Raw genomic sequence first — 9,435 nt, forward strand, 5'->3', positions numbered from 1 at the left:
CTCTGACCTCATTTCTACCAGGCACTTTGTCCCAGCTTTCCTGCTCCTATAACAGCAAGTCATGTTCTTGACTTGGGGCCTTTGCACTGACTGCACTCTATCTAGAAGGATCTATCCACCAAATACTTGCATGGCTAGCCCCTTCACTTCTGTCCCATCCCTGCTCAAATGTCATCTTTTTAAAGAAGCCTACTCTGACCATCCCATTTAAAATGTTGCCTGTCTCTATCCTCCCTTCCTTTAGTTCATAACTCTTACACTTTCTAACAGTTACTCTTTTTCTTATTGTCTGCCTTCCTTCCATTAGGACATAAACTCCACAAGGTCAGGGATTTTTTTGCTTTGTTCATGGATGTTTCCTCAGCACCTATAATATAAGAATACTGCATGACACATAGTAGATACTCAATAAAAATTTCTTCAATGAATGGGTAAATCATTTCCTAAAAGACCTCAAAAGGAAAAAGCCTAATTAAAGTTGATTTATTTTTTTTAATGTTTATTTATTTTGAGAGAGAGAGAGAACATATGAGCAAGCGGAGCGGGGGGGGGGGGGCATGGGGTGGGGGGGTTAGAGAATCCTAAGCAGGCCCTGGCCTGTCAGTGCAGAACCCAACATGGGGCTAGATCATGACCTAACTGAAATCAAGAGCCAGATGCTTAACGGACTGAGCCACCCAGGTGCCCCTGATTTAAAACGCAATCTTTACTGTTGAAAGGTTAATTAAAAAAAAAAAAAAAAATTGGCGATTATGTGTTCTTATTTTGCAATTATGGGGGAATTACTTTTACTGTCACTAGAATGCTAGAGAAAAGTTTATGACAGAATTGTGAGCTATGCCTTTTCCTTCACCTAGCTCATTGCTGATATTTTAAATGGTGGTAATGGGATAGGGGATAATAAAGATAAAATATATTCAAAACAAACCTTCTATCTTGGGCATGAGTTAAAATTAATTGCTAGCAAGGCAAGCAGAAACTGATTAAGGTATGCCATTTTGGCGAGTTATGGAAATTGAGTTATATAGTTGGGAAAGAGAATGTTTACAGAATCCACTAGCTTAAAATAAGCACCTAATTTGGTACAGATTACAGTTGCATTCCATGTAGTCTTAAAAACATCATATCAGTTGTTACAGAGGAAACCTGGGACCAACTGATCTGAGACGTAGGGTCCTTTGGCTATCAATCAGAAATTCAAAACAAAACAATCTGTCTTAAACACATGATAAGGATATTTACGTGGCTGTTACTGCAAAAGGTTTGATTCCCCAGTAGCACTGTCCAATCTGCCCAATTAACGCAGGAAAGGATGACAAAAGAGGTCAGAGGCAAAAATCAAGTGTATAATGCTTTTCAACAGGCCACTGCCAGTGATTTCTAAACCCTCAAGCAACAATTTGATATATCCAGTTTGCCTGGATATATCAGACGAAAAAACTCTCCCAAGTATTCAGGTTGTCACAAATTGGCTACAATTCTTTTTGAGAAACTGGAAGAATAGAGCATCAACCTTTCAAGCAAATCACACCTATCAAACAGTTGCTACTTTTTAATCTTTTGGGTTTTTGAGCCATTTTATTAACTCCAGTTTCCTTGTAATACAATATCGTCAGTGTCAACTACACCTCTACTGAACATTAAATAGTACTACACATTCATTAACAAAGCCCAATATCAAAGCCAGTGAATTGGCGTTGAAGTAATGTACTGCCAACAGAGAAGACACATTCTAAGAACAGTCAACAGCAGGATATCCTGAGTCTTTGTTAAAGCTTTACTAACAGCTGTAAACAGCAGTAAGCAGAAATTTCAGGGCATTTAAGAGTGATCTGAAGTCTAGCTTCAAATAGCCCAGTCTGTGCTTTTTTCTTACATAGTATTTTTTGAGGAAATACTGAGGCAACTCAAGCCTAAGAAACAAACAATATGAAGTTTTCCTAACAATAGATGCAGCTATAGCAAAATAATAATGTTGACATTTCAAAAGTATAAGATCACTGGCAACCTCAGCCAATAGTTTTTGAAATAAATAGTTTTTAAATAAAATAGTTTTGTTTTTAACATCACAAAAACTAGAGCACCTTTCAAACATTTAATTCTCAAATACGAACACTATTTTTCAGTACCTAGGATGGGCCCAAGATGCTGTGGGAGGCATTTTGCATATAATATACTTAACAGTTGAAGAAGACTTTCACAGTAGATCTTATTACACTTTAAGACCATGACAAAGTTAGTGAATCCAAGTCATCTATCAAGCATACACGCTATCAACATCATTTATCACTGTTAACGCTGGTTTCAATCAAACTGGCTGAGGTAGCGTTTGTCAGACTTCTCCAGTACAAAGTTACTTTTTCCCTCTTTCCATATTGCTCTACTCCTTGGAAGGAAGTCACTATCAGCAGGCCAGACACTATCAGCAGGGAATTATGAGGGTGGAATATCTACTTAAATGATTTGAAATTATTTGGCATGGGAAATCTTTCTCTTCTTCATTTTTTATTGATTCAATCATATGAGTAAAGATTCATAGACCTTTATTTTATACTTCAGGTTAAATCCAATACTCTTATTTTGTTGCTCAAATTGTCTATATTTAATGTATACCTAGACATATACATAATGTCTGCATATAGTGTAATCTATATTTAATGTATAAATAGTATACATAGTATTATTCAATGTATGCATGTAGAATGTAGTCTATATTTAATGTATACCCAGACATATGCATAGTGTCTACATACAATGTATAATTATATGTAGTCTATATTTAATGAAAAAATATATGTGTGTGTATATATATATATATATATATATAGCTATATAATTCTATATAGTTGTATAATTCTGAATTATATATGTGTAAATACTGTATCTTCAAGTATATTAAATTAGTTAATCTTAAAAATTAAAATTTTTCAAGAATCATGTCCTCAATTTCTTATGTGAATCATAGGAATTGTGATTAGCCTTTCACCTCCTTTTTTTGCCTTTATCCCAAGGAGGAAATGAGAAAAGGAATCCGTGCTCATAGACAGAACCCAATATGTGCCCATATTTAAAGCTTAACTCAGCTAGTTCCATTTTTACAGAGTAAGGGTGAAATTAAACACTGCTATTCTATTGTTCCCTACTTTAATAGCTTAACAACTAAGGTAAAAAAATAAGATCATTCTAAAAATTACTATTGTTTTTAAATGGTAATATGTTAATTGGTACAAAGTTAATTTGACCTGCCTTCACCCTTGCATGTACAGTGATCTTTCTGTGTTTAATAAAAATTTTACATTTAAACCTATTCGTAATAGACATACACACAATTAAATTGAAGAGATATTAGACATGTGCCCCATAATATTGACTGTCAAATGTAATGAATATGAGCCTGAGAAGATTTACATTGTGGTCCTGTCTTTACTATCAAATAAGATTAAACCTTGGAAATGAAAATCCATCATTTGCTGAGCATACTGTCTTTTTCTGTAAAGCTAAGAGATTAAAACATATAATTAATTTAACACTAATATACTGTATACATGGGAGGTGTTATTTGAAGCATTGGATAATGTCCTCTGTCTCAAGAGCAAACACTCTTTAAGCTTTTTCAAGTTTAAAACTGGTACTTAATGATAGCAAGTAAGTTGCAGTTCATTTTCCTATCACTTTCCTCCAACGAACATACTCATCATCACCGTTTTCAAAAACCTTGCTACAGAACAGAGGCACACTCTGCTGTGAACTGTTATGCGTATGGTAATGAACTCCTTGAATTACCACCTTACCACTTAAAATAAGACACTTCCTACCTTATCATGGCAATGTGTGTAAATATCCACGAACAGAGAAATCAGCAAACATGTCAAGGAAAGTCCTGGGCTATAAAAAAAAAAACAAAGCAAATACTCAAATAAAAGGAATGTGAAATCAGGCTATTTATTCCTGAAATCTATAGGGCATTCACCTAATTTGGATGGATAAGATTTATCTTGTTCACTAAATCAGCAAAATGCAGAGGGCTTCACATTTTATTTTTAAAAATAGATGTCCTTTTTGGGTTTTCCTGTTGCTGGGGAAGTGTTCTTTCTGTTGCTAACAGAGCTAAATGTTCTGCTTTGAATGGGAAATGTTTGTTTTTATTGGTAGGAGTAGCAGAAGGATGAATGAAGGAATCCATTAAAAAAAAAAAAACTGTTTCTGTAAGTGAGATGTCTGCCTTCTGGGTAAAGGAATATGATTGGTTATTTACCAGATTCTTTAATAGAATCATGAAGTTGGTTTATTTGTTTACACATCATTTTATTCACTAAAGCATAAATGGACTAACTATCCAAATTGTAAAGATCACAGGATTATAGAATTCATACTGAAACATTTATTACCACTGAACTTCCAGTGGTTAAAAGGTACAAAGAAGACATTTATCATCTTTACATTTTTCATCTAATGTAATTTAGCTTCCAAAAAAAGGGGGTAGGGAAAGAAATAAATGAGATCTGGCTTTCCCTTCAAATCTTAGTATCATATAATTAAAATGCAAGCCATCTTGCCCTTCATCTTTCTATATATTATTTGCACTGTTTAGGGCAGGAAGCTGATGGGGGAAATATCACAGGCAAGCAAATAAGTATAAAATATTAGTTTGATATACACTGAGCTTAAAACTGCATGAAAAATGGCCATTCTGGCTATCCTAAATTTAACAATTACAAAATTATTTTTAATATAATTTCGTTAACCCCAAATTAAGTTCTATGTTATCAGTACCTTAATTGTGTTGTATTACTCTGTGAAAGACTGTAGATCTCCTAAACAAGAGCTTTTACTTTGTTTCAAGCTGTGTCTCTGATTAATTCATCAAATGTATTCTTCATGGTTATGCCAGAAATTTTGGTTACACTGAAATTCTGTGATGTGAAAATGTAATTAAGTTTCTATCTTCCAAATTTGATTTTGGTCTTTAGAAGCAAGTTTTTAATCTATGAACCATTAGCTTTTGGGAAAGAGGGAATATTTCATAATATCTGTCTAAATCATTCTGTGGCAGATGATGCTGTATTGACCTAGTCATTTCATTTTCCTCTGGGAATTGAAAAAAATTACAAATCCTGCCTGTCTAGGTGGGGTTGTGTAACTAGCTCAGGCCAATGGAATGTAGCAATCCTCCTCTCTCTCCACCTTCCAAGGTGACCTTGGCTGTTGGTTAAGGTAATAGATGGAGGGAACCACACAGGAGAACCCATCTATTAGATCAAAAAAGAAAAAAACTTTAGACTTTGCATGAGTGACAAGTTATTTCGTTATGAGTTGTTGTTATCACATCTAGCAATATACACCCCAAATAAAATACATTTTAACTCAACTTACTGGGAGTATAAAGTGTCTAACCTGAGAAATCCTTACCCTCTCTTCTGCCACCCAATTCCCAGGATGAGGGGACTGTTTTAAGTGATAGTACTTAAGAAGAGCCTTAGTAGTTACACCAGTTTTTAAGTAGAACTACTTTATCAAATCACAACCTAGTGTTACACATTAAACACACACACATACACACACACACACACACACACAGAGTATTTCTGGGAGAGGTGGACAGGCTGAAGACCCTGTTTCATCTGGTCTACTCAGAAAAGAAAGCCAGGAGAGTTAATGGAAGAGGAAAAAGAGTGAATAAAAGGCCAGCATGAACCAGAACGAAGGACAAGTTCCTCTTAAAGTAGTAAGAGCCTTCCCAGGGAGTTCCAATACCCATTATCCAAGAATGTGGCAAAATTGGGAACTAAGGAGGTAATACAGTCAGGTGTTTGGCTCGGGAGTTGTATCAAAGAATGACTTTGGTTAATTGGACTGTGGGGCAAGTTTTGCCTGGGGATGCCTTACAGGTGCTCCTCACCCTGATCAGGAGAGTCTCCCACACTGAAAGTTCACTCAGGAACAAGGGAAATAATGTTATTACACACCTCTGTGCCAGGTGCATTGGGTATCTTGTTACCTTTACACTTCATGGTAAGTATTGTTAGCTACATTTTTTTAATGAGGACATTGAGACTCAGAAGTTTATTTAATTCACCTCAGAGTTCTGTGCTAATAGCAAATCAATTTGAGTCTAGACTTTTCAGATTTGAAACTTTTTTTTCCTACTATATTTCCCACACACTCAGCCACAAATCTAGGAGTTAATATGCCCTTTGAATGTCCAATAAAAACTCTCTTTTTCTCAAACATTTCCTGCTTGTTGCAGCCTAGATCTCTTCAGGATCTCTTGAATTAAACTATAATGTATCTAACAATAACTTGTTTTTCCAGTTTACCCACTTTCCCCCCTCCCTCATAAAAGAAGAAATAAGGGTATGAACCCTATAGAGTTTTATCTGATTTTTTCTGTTAACTTGTCAAAATCTAACCATAGTTCTACTCTAATGTAAACACAACTTACCTCTCCTGATAGTAAAAGTTAATCTCACGTTTTTATTGAATTTTTCTCATTGATTGATATGCATAATACATTCAGCTAATTTCTCTGAGCCCACTTGAGGCCTCTTTATCACTGACATCATGCGATCTTTCTATGTCTGCCTCACGCCTATTGGCCTCTGCCTCATGCCGGGCTTACACTGTAACCTAAGGGGATGGTATCCCGTCTATGTCTTTTCTTCTGCCTCCCTTCCCCAGTGAAGTACCAGACTTGAGCTGTGTAATTTCTCTTCTCCTTCACTTTTCACCCTCAGAGACCTATGCTTTTCCATTTTCCTAAACCAATTGTATCCCTTCTCCTCGACTGTGTCTGACATTGATAAGTCTCTCATTAATCAACTCTTTCTCTGTCTCCTTAGGCTAACCCTTAGTCCCTAATGTCCTTGTGACCATGGTCACGGGCTGCCTCTGAGCCCCAATGGAACTGAAAGGGATGACCTGTGATCTGCAACCACCAGTAAGAATAAACTACAGAGTACAGTTGTGCGCTAACTTCAACAGCATGTCTGTTTTGCTGCAGCACATGGACATTTATGAGAAGTCCAGAGTTGATTTGCAAAGTCCCATTTTGATAGTAAGTTTATTATCAGCTTATTTCTGATTTTTCTCCTAAGCCCCAGATTATCTTTCCCTTATTTATTAGTCTCATTCATTATCCCTTTTCTTTTTAACCAATTCCTTAGAAATATCTTTGGAATACTGCGTCTCCTATAATCGTATGTTTTTCTTGGCTTATTTTAAGAAATACACTAAAATTCAAAATGTATGCTAGCTAAAACTGATAGGTTTTCACAATACAATGTTTAAAAGTAATAAATCTGCCCTCCACAAGACAAAATGATTACTAAATGACACAATTACTATCCAGTTTTCAACTTAACTTATTCAACAATTACTCTCATTTATCCATATCATGTATTCCTTTAAAGCACATGAGAGTTTTGAGTTGCTAGAAAGCTAGTAAGCAGATGCTTTTGTATTTGGTGCTAAAAATGTAAAAGTAAAGTAAAATATCAAAGGTTTTCTCACTGTTCTTTTCCTTTATTCCTATTTTTTGGCCAAATTATTTTCTCTGAAAGATGGCAGTCTATCTAAGATAAAAAGCGTATTCCTAGTGTTCATTGTCCCACTTTGTCTAGTATAGTTTTTTAGAAGATTATTAGAATATGAAAGAGATTCTGATAGTTTATAATGCAATGAAGCAAAAGAAGTGAGATTTTAATCACACACATTGATGAAGGAGCAGAAAAGGCTTGCAGAGATTCTGCTTTGGCTTCCTTTTCTAACTAAAATATAAAGCTAATGGAAATGACACATTTTGTAAGTGTGATAAAATAGGTACCTGATCACTTGCCCTAATACAAAAGAAAATGGATTTGAAAAATCTAAAATGGCGAACAATCTAAAACTTGTCAAACTATGAAGTAAAGCCATTCAAATTTGAGCATGTTTAATACTGGATATCCACCAGTATTACTGAGTACACTATTTTAGAGAAATCATAGTGATGCCATAACAGAACCTTAATTTTACATTTTAGCTCTCTATTTTACAGTAACTTCAAGTACTATTTCTTACCTATGCTTCATAAAAATCATGCAAAGCATCACAGAGCTGCTTCAGCCTGACTCATGAGCTAGGGGCCAATTGTTAAAATTCGTGGAATTTTACTCGCCGGTTTTTAGATACAATCATTACTAAAAATTAAAGTATATGAACTTACAATTAAATAAATTATATGTAAAATGAAGGCCATAAATACTCAAAAAAAATCTTTGCTTCCCAACTATTTTACTACTTTTTACCACTATCTGTGTTTTCGAGGTCATTTATGTTTATTGCGTGGGGAAAAAAACTATAGAATAGTGGGCTACTTCACATCTCTTCCTAACTCTTTGTTCGTGGTGTCCTGGTGATAGCTGGAGACCAGCTGTGGAGGGAGTGTTTACACCAAGGAAATTGGTAAATACTACAAAATCAAGATGTGAGTTACTGTTTTGCTGATTTTCTAGAGTTAAGGAAGGGATCAAGAACATGTTGATAATGCATATTAAACTTGAAAGGTGTCATGACCAACTGTTATATTGTAAATAACACACAAAAAAATTTGAGGAACTATTCTAGTATTCAAACACTACTATCCATTTCAGGAAGGAAGTTGCTCACACTGTTGACAAATGAATGAACTTCTGACATCTTACTTGTTAAAGAAAAATAAAATATCAACCAGTGTTTGTTCACACTTGTTTGTCAGTTGCAATCACAGTTGAGCTAGAATACAAGAATTCCGCAAAAATCGACAAAATCATTAGAAGAGAGTTAATTGCCTATATGCAAATAATAAACAATATTGAACGTTGTATCTTTTTCTATATTCTTTTTTTTAACATTGATTTATTTTTGAGAGAAGGAGAGAAACAGGGCGTGAGTGGGGGAGGGACAGAGAGAGAGGGAGACACACAATCCTAAGCAGGCTCCAGGCTCTAAGCTGTCACCACAGAGTCCAATGCAGGGCTTGCACTCATGGACCACGAGATCATGACCTGAGCCGAAGTCGGATGCCTAGCCAACTGAGCCACCCAGGTGTCCCCTGAACATTGTATCATTTTAAATAAATTGTGTGCCACTCACTTTCTGGTATTGGTAAAATCCGTGATAAATCTATATATACACCTATAAATATATGTGTACCATTTTTTTCCCCCTGAAGAGCCACTTAACTAGCTTACCACTGTTGAGCACTGACACTCTGATCCCCTTCACACAGTCTCAGTTCAGCCATTGGTTGCCAGCTTATTCTTCCTCTCCTCCAACCTCACATTTGATTGGTTATGACTTGTAATAGTTCTCAAAGGTTGAGAAAGGTAATTCCTTGTTCAGCATCTCTATTATTTCAGATTCTTGATGTGGAGACCCAACAATGTCAGTTATAGTGTTTAAGGTGACCCGTCCTCT

This window comes from Panthera uncia, chromosome A2 (assembly GCF_023721935.1).
Source record: "Panthera uncia isolate 11264 chromosome A2, Puncia_PCG_1.0, whole genome shotgun sequence".
NCBI lineage: Eukaryota > Metazoa > Chordata > Mammalia > Carnivora > Felidae > Panthera > Panthera uncia.